This window comes from Coenobita brevimanus, chromosome 31, assembly GCF_032717465.1.
Source record: "Coenobita brevimanus isolate Jiangsu-jjx chromosome 31, ASM3271746v2, whole genome shotgun sequence".
Classification (NCBI taxonomy): Eukaryota; Metazoa; Arthropoda; class Malacostraca; order Decapoda; family Coenobitidae; genus Coenobita; species Coenobita brevimanus.
Window position 1 is genome coordinate 22478966 of NC_136984.1, and position 15058 is coordinate 22494023.

The 15058-nt window shown below is 45.5% G+C and overlaps 1 pseudogene; it reads left to right on the forward strand.

Annotated features, from left to right (window-relative positions):
* The first annotated feature begins 6066 nt into the window (after positions 1–6066).
* LOC145395522 (uncharacterized) lies at positions 6067–8937 on the forward strand (annotated as a pseudogene).
* Positions 8938–15058: the final 6121 nt, after the last annotated feature.

Here is a 15058-nt window from a genome sequence, read left to right on the forward strand (position 1 = left end):
TGTTCTGCCCCAGCACTGGGGGCCACACTCCTGCCCCCAGCCCGGAGAGTATGGGCCCCTTTGCCACCCACAGCCCCGGACAAGAGCAGACGCCCCTGTGCGTGGTCCTGTGTCCACTGAGCATGGCCTCCCCTGGAGGTGCCTAGCCCCGGCAGTAGTGGAGCTGTGTTGCCACTGAGCCGCACCCTTGACGCTGGATGAACCGTAGTGAATGTGACTGTGAGATGATAGTGATAAAGCAGTGATGAGGCAGAACATTGATGGTAATAGACCCAAGTGTTAGCAAAAAGAACAGACACAGTGAATTACCATACAGTAAGAAGATAAACACCAAAGCAGTGGAGTTAGTAACGATAATTAATCAAAAGTCCCTTACAAGTAGAAAATAACAAAGTGAACACGCAACCATTGAACACTGCCTCATACTACCATAATCATAATTAGACCCCAGTTCCTTACACCCCCCCCTTAGTGAGAATCATCTCTAGCATCTCCACTCGCTTAGAGACCCTGGACTATACTAATTCAGAATACTCCGCCTCAAGTGTTGTTTCCACTATATTTTCTGACAGTATGCTGCGAGATACTATCAACCCTATCTAGTTATAAGAGTTTATGATCACCCAGAATATTGTGTCTGTAACATCTGCTGATTCTCTTGTCTGACTGAGTAATACACATGTTAGGCTATTGCCTGGAGTTTTTGTGTCCTGCCTCTTATTTGTCTAAGCCCCTGTCTCGAAAGAGAACCCTGCTACACGTTAGGTGCTTACGGAACAGGAAGCCGAACCTAAAACACCTAGCAGTACACTGGTGGACAGTGGTGCTTCTTGACCTGGGCATACAAGAGAGGTAATCAGGAAATACCGGAAAAATTGCAACCTAACCGCACGTGCAATGGCCTAAGTTCAACCCCAAACAGTATGATGTTCACACATATCTGGCAATCATCAAACCTTTACTAGATATCAGTTTTGAAAATGACCAACAAAAAAATGCAGTTACACTCCCACTGTTGGGCAAAGCGGCGGCTAACATAGCACCAAAAATTGTTCCGGAGCTCACCTGGCAGAATTTCATGAGACTCATGATCCAAGCCATCACCCCATCACTAGGGAAAGTGGTGGCACTATCCCAATTGGAAAGTTTGACTTTTGATGGGAATCTAGATGATACCCTAATTTGGGCAAGATGCCTGGTCACTGCTGCCCAAATTAAGGCACACTCATCCACCTCATCTTTTTCATTCAACCCCTCTACCGCACCCTTAACCTCACCATCCCCATGGACCCCCAGCTCATCCCCAATAACCTCACCAGATGCCTCGCTGCCCACCACACTCCGCACCTCACCACCCATCACTCTATCACAAGCTCAGCCCCTTGCTACCACCTGCACAGCCCCATCACTGAACATCCAGACAGCACCACGAGGCCGCACCTCCCCACCACCACCAGTTCCTTCTCCCGCCTTTCCTCGCCTCCGACAACACACCACCCACCACACCCCACTCCTCAGCCCCTGCCACCCCACCACTGCCGCCAATACAACCAACTCCAACCAAGCCACCACGGTTCCAGCACCGCACACCGCCCGCCACCACCCCCACACCTGCACCATCCCCTGGCTTTGCACCCACTGCCCACCCCACATCGAAAGCACAGAACCCTGCTACCGCACAAACCACTCCACCACCAAACACCGGGATGGCGCCACAAGACCACACTCCCTCCTCACCACCTGCTCCTCAAGCCACCTCACCTGTCACCTCACCACCACTACCGACCTCCAGTGCCAGTGCACCCTCACACCCCCATACACCACCCACCTCAAGCCCCACCGCCTCGCCCACGGGCAGCATTGGAGCTCAGCCCAAAACTACTCCGCCCTGGTGCACCACTTCCACCGCCACGCCACACCCAGCCACAGCACCAAAGGGCCACACACTCTCCTCACCACTCACTCCCACCCTAAAACCTGCCCTCACCCGCTCTGGCCCCCCCTCCACCCCCGCCCGCAAGACACACCACCCCCTCCCCAATCCCAACTCCGCCTTCCCCACCACCCCCTCCCCAATCCCAACTCCGCCTTCCCCACCACCAACCACCACCGCCAACCCTCCCCCTGACTCCTATGATTGCTACATCTCCCCCCCGCCACTTCTCTCTCCATCCCCCTTCCCCGCTGCCTCCACCTCACCTCCCGTCACGCCGCCTCACACCTCACCTGACAACTCACCAACGCCACCAGCTCCCCGCCGCTCCCCCACCTCCTCACCACCTGCCGCCTCCTCTCCCACGCCCAGCGCCACGTGTCCCGCCCACACCCACACACCTCCACCTCAGTCCTCACCCACCGCCGTCCCCTCCAACCCACTGCACCCCCACACCTCCACTCATAACTCCTCACACACCGCCTCAACCACCCCCACCCAACTGCATGCACCCCTCGCACCTCACACCCACACCAACCCCGCACACCCATGTCACCACCCACACCGACCCTCAAAACAACCACCACCCACTCTGGGTGCCTCTCCCATCCACCTCTCCAATACATCCAATCCCCCACCCCACCCACCTCCCCACAAAATCACACTCCCACCCCGCCCCTAAACCATCACACCCTCATGCTCACATCAGACCCAAATCCCAGCCACCTATACTCCCCAGAGACACTACGCCACATTACCCAGGCACAAAACCCGACTCCTACCTTCCGTCTCAAGCATGCAGCACTACATGACACCATGGGCAACAACTACCACCATGAGGATGCGACGAGCTGTATGGGCACTGTCACTAGGATGCAACCGATGAGTCCGAGGACCACACCACCTCCTCCACCTCCTCCGTTCCTCCACCACCACGTCCACTCTTCCTCACCTGTGACACAGAGCAGGATGAGAACACCACCACCACAGCCTGGCACGCCCTCTTCCAACATCTACAGCCGATCTACGCCACCCACGATACACACGTCAACCACTCCAGTCACGAGGACGTGACTTTTTCCCAGCGGACGGTGGTAAAATGAAGCATAGTGCCTGCTGGAACATCCAGCCACCCCCACAAGGAATACAGCATAGTGCCCGACGAACTCCTGGACACCCCCACAAGGAGCCCATGGAGGAGCAGCAGCAGTGCACTGGGACTCGGTGTGACAATGGCCTAAGTCAGCCCAGGCCGTGCGCCTCTATGACGCAGAGCCCGCCTGCCGTCACCACAGCAGGAATATGGCATTACCTTCTGGGCGAGCCTCCACCAACCAGCTAAGGGGTGGAGCTGCCAATCCAGCTCCTGCCAGCACCCCAAAGGAGTCGGCCTGTAGCCGCTCCCGCCTTCATCAGGAGATGGGTGGTAGTCTCTCTGAAGGTGTCTTCCTCTTTGAGATGGCCTGTAGCTGCTCACCCCTCGCTAAGGAAACGGCCTGTAGCCATCCTGAAGGTAATAAGGAGACAGCCAGTAGCCGCTCCCGCCTTCGCCAAGGTGTTCTTCCGGAGACAGACGGTTGCCGCTCCAAACCCCTCCTGATGGGGTCGGCCTGTAGCCGCTCCACACCCCTCCTGAAGGAGTCAACCTGTAGCTGCTCCTGCCTTCGTCAGACGGCCTGTAGTCGCTCTACACCCCTCCTGCCAGAGTCGGCCTGTAACCGTTCCTACCTTCATCAGATGGCCTGTAGCCGCTCCGAAGGTGCCCCTGGGTTTGCTGGCAGTTACTTACCCTCTCAGGCCACGACCAATAGCCGGGCCTTGGCAGCTTGTAGCTGCACCCCTGGGAAGCCATGGCCAGTAGCCGGCCTCTACGGCAGGAAGCAGCCGAGATATTCCCCGCCACGCGGGCTTGACACTCGTTCTCCAGCCCCTGATGTAGAAGGCATAGAGGAGTATTGGAGAGGCCCTATAGCCTCCCCTGGCCTCTGCTCCCTACGACTGGCTCTGGAGGAAACTCACCTGATGGACCCTGATGCAGACTGGTGCCGCAGCCCCTCCCTGTCGGCGTTGCCAGCCCTGGGGACCGCAGTCCTCGGGAACCCCAGACCCTCCCCAGAATGCCCGGGCAGAAACTCCTTACACCTTGACAACAGAGGACCTCCCCCTCCATCAGGAGCCTGAACAACCGATTCAGGCAGTTGTTTGGCCCCAGCCCTGAGGGCCACACTCTTGTCCCCAGCCCAGAGAGTACGGGCCCCTTCGCCACCCACAGCCCAGGACGAGAGCAGACGCCCCTGTGCGTGGTCCCGTGTCCCCTGAGCACGGCCTCCCCTGGAGGTGCCTAGCCCCAGCAGTAGCGGAGCTGTGTTGCCCCTGAGCTGCACCCTTGACGCCAGATGAACCATAGTCAATGTGACTGTGAGATGATAGTGATAAAGCAGTGATGAGGCAGAACAGTGATAGTAATAGACCCAAGTGTTAGCAAAAAGAACAGACACAGTGAATTACCATACAGTAATAAGATAAACACCAAAGCAGTGGAGTTAGTAATGATAATTAATCAAAAGTCCCTTACAAGTAGAAAATAACAAAGTGAACACGCTACCATTGAACTCTGCCTCATACTACCATAATCAAAATTAAACCCCAGTGCCTTACATCCCCCCCCCCTTAGTGAGAAACATCTCTAGAGACCCTGGACTATACTAATTCAGAATATTCCGCCTCGAGTGTTGTTTTCACTATATTCCCTGACAGTATACCATCAACCCTATCTAGTTATAAGAGTTTATGATCACCCAGAATATTGTGTCTGTAACATCTGCTGATTCCCTTGTCTGACTGAGTAATACACGTGTAAGGTTATTGCCTGGAGTATTTGTGTCCTACCTCTCTCTCATTTGTCTAAGCCCCGGTCTCGAAAGAGAACCCCGTTACACGTTAGGTGTTTACGGAACGGGAAGCCGAACCTAAAACACCTAGCGTTACAACTGTATTTTCTTGGTACCGGGTACTTGTGAAAACAGTGGCAAACAGTGACGGGTTATTGAAGTTTGTATATCACTGGAACTTGAGAAAACAGTGAAGTGTCAAGCATTAAGTGGAATTATTTGGAAAATAAAGACAGTGAACTTTAAGAAGCCAGTGTTTATTTTCGCCTCAGCTGATAGTGTGCAGTGCAAACCTAAAGGCTGACCATAGGAAGAACAACTCACTGGGCAACGTTCTTCCTATACTGGACTACTGCTGTTGGAGCCTGTGGCAGTGTGGGACTGGGACATAACATTATTATTATTAATATTAATATTTATTATTATTATTATTGTTTTTATTGTTATTATTTTTATTATTTTCCTAATCATTAATCTTCTTATTATTAGATTGTATGATGATGGCGGCACCCATCATCCACTTCACTTACTCAATGTAGGGATGCTTTATGGTCTCTACACTGAGCAACAGGCCAAATGGTTTCCTGTACTCAGGAAACCCTTTGCTACACGGGGTGGCTGGGTTAAGTGTTCCTCAGATTCTCCTATCTAAAATCACTTAATTACGGCAGATGTTCCGAAGAGCCTTGGAGGGCCCAATGTTTGACCAGAGCACAAACCAAATAGGCAGATTCACATGGCCATGTGGAATGTGGGAGATGTGAATGAAGATAGCAAGAGGATGGAGATGGTGAATGTGTTCAAGAGTGTGAGATATGCCGTGATGTCACTGTGTGAAACAAAGATGAAAGGGTGAGAAGTGGAAGAGTGGGAGGGTGTAAAATGTGTAAGGCCTCTTTCACACAGAGTGGGTTTTACCCGCGTCCATGTGTAATTGTGGACCTGCTCAAACTCATGACTGACGTTTTAAATCTTACCTTTCACATGGCGCAGGAGGTGGGTGTTGCCCGTGCATGGGCGATATGCAGCACGGATTCCCCTTGGGGTGCACGCGCACCCACTTTTGTACACAGGCTGACTTGGGCTTGGCTTTCAATGCATTTTTTCACACATAGTGGCCCAAACCCATCCCCTCCGCATCTCTCCACAGACAGATGTCATTCATTCAGTAGCCTGTTGTACTTCAACGTGACAGGTTGTGTTAACTTTTTCTTGCATTTTTACCTTTTTTGTGGGAACAATATGGATGCAGATATTGATACAGAACTGTTGATATCACTAGTGCAAGAGAGACCAGTTTTGTGGGACAAGTCCCGTGAATATTATAAATCCCGGGCATGCATGACACAAACTGGGGAGAAATTTACACCCAAAGTAAGCAAGACTTCGAGAGTTTATCAGACACAGATAAAAATAACTATGGTAAGTGAAAAATCATTATTATTTAGTTCTTTACATGAAAACTACAACGTTATGACAGTGAAACATATTCAAAATTTTGAGAATGAAAATCTTAACTTGTATGAATTAGTAATTAAACTTGTTCTGCAAATGGTTTTGAATTGGACTTTAAATCTTAAGAAAAATTACAATGACTGAATTTACTAGGTCTATTTTCTGGAGAAATTATATTCTTAAAAGATATTAACAATCACTGTGCAACTCCAATCCACTTTACTGGATTAATCATTGCAGTCCCATAGTATGAGACTATATTTTACTCATTTGCCATGGCACTGAACCCTGTTCACTCATGTAGTCGGCAAATTTCTGACGGACTTGTGTTGCTTGCAATGTTCCTCGTTGAATTTGGCGGTATGTAACACAATCTTGAAAGACTGTGATAGTGTTCTCAAATGCTATGCTCTCTTTTCTTCTGACAAAACTGTGTAGTATACGGCATACCAGAGCGATTTTTGTTGCCAAGTCTAAAGAGACATTCAGTGAACGATGGAAGATTCTTCGTTTGTTTGAAAAAATACCAAATGTGCACTCCACAAACCTTCTAGCTCTCGTTGAATGGTAGTTGAATACAAGTTTTTGGACACTCAAAATTTTCCCTACAAAAGGGCACATGAGGTTAGGGTGCAAACCAAAAGCCTCATGACTGACGAGAACATACGGCACATTAACTCCTTGATCATTTGATAAAGGTTTTGGTTCAGGGAGTTTTAGTTTGTTGCGATGGTTTGGGCATATGGAGAGAATGCATAATGAGTGATTGGTGAAAAAGATAACTAGATCTGATGTGAGAGGTGTAAGGCTGAGAGGAAGACCACGAATAGGATGGATGGACAGTGTGAAGAGAGCACTGGATGCGAGAGGGATGTCTTTTGAGCAAGCAAGAGTGGCTGTGCGTGACAGAAATAAATGGAGAGAAATTGTGAATGAATAAATGATGACGCAGCCCTGAGGGGATATTCTCCCGCATTTGGTCTGATCAGCTAGTCAGGTCAGGTGCGGGTAAGAGGATGGGTCTAATATGATGTGGCAGGGGTAAACCAGCTCTGCTGTTGGGCCCTGCTACGGATGTCACTGATTGCACTGTGCAGTTGACCCTTGTGCGGTGTGGTGCTGTGAGGATCTGTCCCTTCTTCCCTTTGGGGCTAAGATGCTAATGAATGTGTTTGAATGGATGAGTAAATGGGGAGTGTGTCGTCCTGTCTCGGCTACCTCCCTTTCCTTGGGGGAAGCAGCCTAAGTATATAGATAGATAGAGTTTCAGTTTTCCATTGTCAATTGACTTCCAAAATGCTGAGTTTGAGAATATTGTAGGGTCACTGTCTTTGCCACAGGAGCCAATATTCAACATACACAAACCGGTATTGACTCTCAGCTACTGCCATCATAACAACAGAAAGGTACTCCTTATAGTTAAATCACAGTGACCCACTGTGCTGTGGTTTGATCACTAGAACATGTATCCCGTTAACACTATCGAAACAGTGTGGAAAATTCGCCCTTTCTTCAAACTTATCAGCAGTTTCCTTCAGTTTCTCCGTCCTAGGTTGGGGGATGCATTCATTCCTGAGGATAGTCCAAATACTGGTACAATCACTTTTGACAATATTAGATATGGTAGAGATATTAATTCTGTAGGTGTAGAGTAAATCTGTAAAAGTGTTTCCATTGGCGAGGTACCTGAGAGAGAGAGAACAATAATAACTTATGATGTAAAAAATAGTAATCAGATAAAATGCAATTGTATGGGTAGGTTCTAAAGCTTTCTATACCTTGTCCGTTTCAGGTAAATTGATAATAAAGAGATGGAAAATGTCAGGGATCAGTATATGAAATCGGTTAAAAAGAGGAAAGGAAAGAGTGGTTCAGCAGCGAAGATATGAAAGAATTACATCTACTATGAGCAGCTGTCATTCTTGAAGGTAACTATGGACATAAGGGAAACAGGGTCAAGCATTGAAGTTAATCCTGACAAATTTCCTGGAGGACTGGGTGAAGAAAAGCGATATTTGTGAGAAATCCTGCAAGACAGGTCAAGATAGTGCCACAGAAATATCTAGTTTTAAGCCGGTGTCGTATGCACGGAGGAACTTATGCTGGAAGTTACCGCTTTGCTCAGTGCGCATGCGCCGAGTGGCCGTTTAGCTTCTATTTTGAAAGTATCTGCATGTTATTTCAAATTTTGTGTCATTTATCAACAACATTGTATGAAAAACATGTGAGGAACATAGTTGCATGTCTTATCGACCTGTAGGTAACGATAGGTCGATATATGGATATATATAAATAAAGATAAATATGTATGTTACAGGCATATTGTGAAATTAGTCATATCGTGAATTAAGATTAGTTCAGATTAAGTTAATTTAGGTTAGGTTAATTTAGGTTAGGTTAATTTAGGATAAGGGTAGGTTAAGGTTAGGTTAGGTTCGGTTAATTTAGGCTTAACTGAGAGGGAAATGGTAACTTCCAGCATAAAGTCACTCCGTGCATATGACACCGGCTCCAAAGAGAAAGAAACCTGACATCAAGAGAGAGATCCTGGAACATGTATCAACTAAAGAGGACCATCATTTGTCCGTTTTTAAAGGGCTCCTTCCTTCACTTGAGGAATTTACCGATGACGAAATTTTGCAGTTCCAGGCGTCATGATGAGTTTTTTTTATTTTTTAGACTGTAATGCTGAAAATTGGTCACCTGTGTAATAATCAGAATTTTAGATATTATGGGAAATGGGGTAGTGTGATCCGATTTGAGAATTTGGAAGATTATGGGAAATGGGGAAGTGTGATCTTATATGAGAGTGCGTGAGCAGGGTAGATATTAGTACCCTTTGCAGGCCACTCAATCTCTTCTGTACCACTCCTCAGAGGATAGCAAAATTTAAACTCAAAATGACTTAACATAAGACTTACTAAGCATTAAGATCTGAAAGACAGATAACTCTTCGAACTATAAGACAGAAAAAACAAAATATAATCATTCAGGATCTATAACTCAAGAAATATGAATCTTTGCAAGCTAAATTCCTATTGAAAGACTGCTGATAAACATGGATACATTATTCCCGAGGTCTCTGACGGACTCTTCGAGAAGAAACCTAAAGATTACCACCAGAGATATTCTCTTATGACTTATCTTGTACAATAACTCAAGAATCATATACAGACTAGATACAGTAATTACATGGACCAGCCAATATACTGTTTGATTGCCGGAACAAAGAAAAAGGGGAGGGTGTGTGATTTAGTGTGAGACGGGTTAGGCCATAGCTAGAACTTGCGATCTGTGAATGATAGAGAGAGTAGCGGCGATTTCATTATTCAGTACAAGTAGGATTAGAGGAAATATCACCAAATTAACTAATTAACGTACATAAGGACTTCATTACAAGAGAGAGAAAAGGGGGGGGGGAGTGAGAGTTCAGGCACTAACCTGTGAACGATGGAGAGAGGAGCAGAGATCTCATTGTTTGGCGTTCGTTCGTTCGTTCGTTCAAAGATTTCCTGCACATATAGTGCAGGCCGGGCCATACATTAGCCCGGTCAGTGGGGTATGGGCTGGTTTAAAAAAAAAGAAGGTGGGGAGGACAGGACCTGGGGATTGCCCAGCACACACGTCCTGTCTTCTGGCTGGCCTTGTGGTGTGTGTGACTGTTTGGCGCAGCTCCCCACCTTTTATACTAGACGATCACAATATCCAGAATCGGCTAAAACTTTAACTGATTACTTTGTATTATTATTGTTTCTACTAAGCTCTCCAAAGAATATGAAGAATACATTTGCACTCGAAACATGTAAGAAAAATGACTTACGATGTTTAAAATTAATAGGCGTACAGGAACTTTAATCATAACGAAGCTAAATCAATTAGGAATCCGAACAATTTATTTCCATGCCAGCCGGTTCATGTACCTACATGGCTGTCAGCACGAACAATAACATGAATTTCGCGCTTCACAAATGGCTCTCATCAACAATCATATCTCAGATAACTCTCAATCCACCAAAACACAGTTTAAAAGGGGAATACTATTAACTTCGGAATGTAAGTCTCTAGATCAGAGTATGAAGGAAGACATTCGTGATCGTTAATCACTACTAAAACTTCCGCGGTTACACATCTTTGCTGGAAACAGCTGGTTCATATGTAATAAAAGTTAATCATATTCACATCAATACTTGACTTAGTACTATCAGTAACAGAATCATGCTTACATTATGAATATCACCAAAGACTAAACTTAAATATAGGACTTAACGGCTAAATTATGAACTGTACGAACTATATTTACAACAATACCTAAACTTAAGACTGCATTTACAATACTAGCTTATACTAACTTACACTATACTTAAATTATGGCACTATGCAGGCAGGTATTATCAGTATGATCCAGAACATTAAAAAGGCCTGTTCATTTAAAGCTCAGGATTTACCACAGCATCCAACCTACAATTACGGTCTGCCACACCTGGCACCCTACACTGCATAAGCATCACCCTATTGTAACAATCCGTCATCAATCCCCATCACACAAGGATCAGAACAAATCTCACCAAAGACGTTTGGGTCATATGTTCAGTGGCCTACATGTATTTCAGCCTCAGCTCTACCATCTGATTTATCAGACTATAGTTCTTCTTTTGAGCAAAATTTTGCTGGTACATCCACTTACACTTCTTTGACTTGAACATTTTGTACTCTACACTATGAGGAATGTGGCATTTAATGAGACATTCAGTTATGTTAGTAAATGTGCTTGGCTTTCATGTTTTCCCCTCAAATAAATCGTTACTAATGTACTTTTTGGTAAATGAAATCAGTGATCTAATTGTTCCTGTGTTATATTTATATGTAGTAGGCCTATTATCGTTACAGTACCTAATGGAAGATGATGGTGGAGATCACCATGTCCCTATTATTGCTATTGCATTCATTTAGCTTGTTGCAAATGGAAGCTATTAGTTGGCATAAATTCCATTGAATTATAACTGTAGGCCTTACCTTATCACAACAGCAAGGCGTTCAACAGATTTAATTGAATCCCTAATTTTTCTAAAATGCAGTTCCTCAGAGGTGGTTATTCGATCTATCTATCTATTGTCAGACGCCTCAATCCCGTTTGGGGTGGCCACAAACAAATCGCCTCCAAGTCGCCTTGTCCCCCGCCATTTCACTGCCCTGCTCCCAACTCATACCCCCCTCTCTCATATACCTCTCCACCCCATCCCTCCATCTCATCCTCGGCTTCCCCCTCCCTCTTCCCCCCTCCACCTCACTCACATACACTCTCATGTTGCAAATGGAAGCTATTAGTTGGCATAAATTCCATTGAATTATAACTGTAGGCCTTACCTTATCACAACAGCAAGGCGTTCAACAGGTTTAATTGAATCCCTCATTTTGCTGTCCTGCCGAAGGCGATGGTCATACAACTTATAATGCAGTTCCTCAGAGGTGGTTATTCTATCTATCTATTTATTGCCAGACGCCTTAATCCCGTTTGGGTTAGCCACAAACAAATCGCCTCCAAGTCGCCCTGTCCCCCGCCATATCACTGCCCTGCTCACAACTCATACCCCCCTCTCTCATACCTCTCCACCCCATCCCTCCATCTCATCTTCGGCCTCCCCCTCCCTCTTCCCCCCTCCACCTCACTCACATACACTCTCTTCGTCAGTCTTTCACCCTCCATCCTCTCCACATGGCCAAACCACCTCAGTGTGTTCCTCATAACGCTTCCTATCACATCCACATCCACACCACAACGCTCCTTTATATCCTCATTCGTCAGCCTGTCTCTCCATGTGACTCCACAGGCTCCTCTTAAATAACTCATTTCCACTGCTCTCACTCTTGGCTTGTGTCCTTCCAACAACATCCAAGCTTCACTTCCATACGTTAGAGTTGGTATCACAATACTGTCATGTAGTAATTTTTTCACTTCCATGCTCACTTCCCTGTTTCTTATCACTGCTTTCAAAGAGCCAGCAACCTTTCTTCCCTGCTGTACCCTTTCAAGCACTTCACCCTCCAAACCTCCATCCTTACTCATCACACTACCTAAGTACTTAAACATACTCACATTTTCCAATTCCTCACCATCCAACCTCGCTGTACATTCACTTACTTCACCTCTCTCAAAGACCATCACTTTACTCTTCCCTACATTCACCTTTAGATTCCGTTTCTTACACACTCTCCTAAAGTCATCCACCAAGTCTTGCAGCTCCCCTTCGTCTTCACTCAACAACACAGTATCATCTGCAAACAGCAGTACAGGGAGTTTCCAAACACTATCCTCTCTCACCAGGGCCACTCCAACATCCACTACCCTACCTTGTACCTCTTTTATTACCCCATCCATGTACAGATTGAACAACCATGGAGACATGACACATCCCTGTTTCAACCCAACTTTCAAAGAGAAAAATTCACTTAGTTCACCATCCACACGCACTGCAGCCTTCGCACCATCGTACATACTCTTCACAGCATTCAACAACTTCCCATCTACTCCATATATTCTTAACACTTTCCACAATCCTTGTCTATCCACCCTGTCATATGCTTTCTCCAAATCCATGAAAGCCGCATACAACTTCTTTCCCTTCTCTAGAAACTTTTCCACTAAAGATCTAAGAATGAATATCTGATCTACACAACCTCTTCCCTTCCTAAAGCCTCCCTGTTCTTCTCCAACTAATTTCTCTGTTCTTTCTCTAACTCTGTCAATAAGTATCCTACCATACACTTTTCCTATTATACTAAGAAGAAAAATGCCTCTATGATTGCCACACACTTCTTTTTTATTGACATGCCGAAAAAGTTGAAAAATTTAATATTATTCTTTGTCAGGTCTTGAGAAAGGGTGTTGAATGCCTCAGTCGTGCTTCTTTGGGCAATCAAGGGATGCACCTGTAATTTATGTCCACGCCTTCTCCTCCTTTGCAAATATGAGATAAAGGAGGAAAAGTCAATCACAGTCGATTGACACAATTCAAACTGCAAAACGTGAAAACCACGCTGGTGGCTGGGTTTGACCCACCCTGTTTGAAAAGGATTGCAGGCGCAGGCGCACCCGCGCATCAGCTAGGATGCAGGTATCACCCACTCCATGTGAACGAGGCCTAAGATCTGCCATGAAAGGGCAAAGAAGGAGTGGATTTGTTGATGAATGGGGCATGGCAGAATGGAATGAGTGTTTACAAATGTGTCAGCTTGAGATGTATGTGTGTCAAGTTCAAGTTTGAAAAGGTGAAAGTGGCTGTGATCATACCGTATGCACTGTGTGATGACAGGAGTGAGAGAGAGAGAATGAACTGAATATACTGAGAGCAAGAAGCACACAAAGAGACTAGTGAAGAGGAAAAAGAATGAGGTAAATGATGATCTAGAAAGGAAAATGAATGCAAATTACTCTGAAAATAGGAATTTATTCTGGAAAGAGGTGCGGAAATGAAGTGACAGCGGAAAGAAATGTGAAAGTGTGAAAGTTGTAAGTGGTAGATTATAAACCCATGGGGATGAAGTAAGGATCAGATGGAAAGAACATTTGGAAAACCTGATGAATGGAAATAGAGAGCAGAGCTACTGTAAACATGATTTGTTCGGGGGGTGTAAAGAGAAGGAATGCAGTGCCAGGAGACTTGACACTCGCACAAGTGAAGAACTCTGTGAAGAGGCTGAAAAATGGGTAAGCAGCGGGGGTTGATGAGGCATATGCAGAGATGATTAAATTAGTGGAGAAAGCGGAATGAATTCTTGTTGGAGATAATAGGCATGGATGAATGAAACTGTGCCAGCAGAGTGGGGAAAAAAAGCTGTGAATCTACCCCTGTACAAAAATAAAGGTGAGTGAAGTGAATGCAAGAATTATAGTGGCATAATCTTATTAAGTGTGGATGGGAAGGTATATGGATGAATTATTATAGAGAAAGTGAGAGATATTAAAAGTCGTAGTGAATGATGAACTGCGTGGCTTTTCGAGGGGCAGAGGATGTGTTGGTCAAATATTTGTAGCAAGACAGATGGTGGAGAATGCTTGAGAGGACTATAAGGTGTTTATGGCATTTATGGATCTGGAAAAAGCATACGACAAAGCAAACAGAGGACTGTTGAAAGTTTGCATATGTACGGTGTACATGGTAAGCTGCTAGGTGCTATCAAGAGCTTTTATGATGGTAGTGAAGCATGTGTAAGGATAAATGGCCATCTAAGTGAATGGATCACGTTCGGTGTGGGCGTGCGAGAAGATTGTATGATATCTCCATGGTTGTTCAATGTACATATATATATATATATATATATATATATATATATATATATATATATATATATATAGATATATATATATATATATATATATACACAGAAGTAAAAACACTAGAGAGGGATGCGTTGGGAATGGTGGATGGAATATCTCAAATTTGTTGTATGCTGATGATGCAGTACTACGTGCAAATACCAGACATGAACTTGGTAGACATGTACTGAGTTTTGCTGATGTCTGTGAGCGTTGTGCCTTGAAAGTAAATGTAGAAAAGAGTAATATGATGGTTATAGAAAGTGAAGGTGACTCCCTGTGTTATATTACAGTGAATGGAGAGACTGGAATTGGTGAGAGAGTTCAAATACCTGGGTGATAGAAAAGAGAGGAAAATGTGCGAGAGAAGCGGAAAGTAGAGTGACACAAGGAAGGAAAGTAGCTGGTACTATGAAAGCCTTGATAAGAAACAGAAACTTGAATGTTGCAGCTGCACGAGGCTTA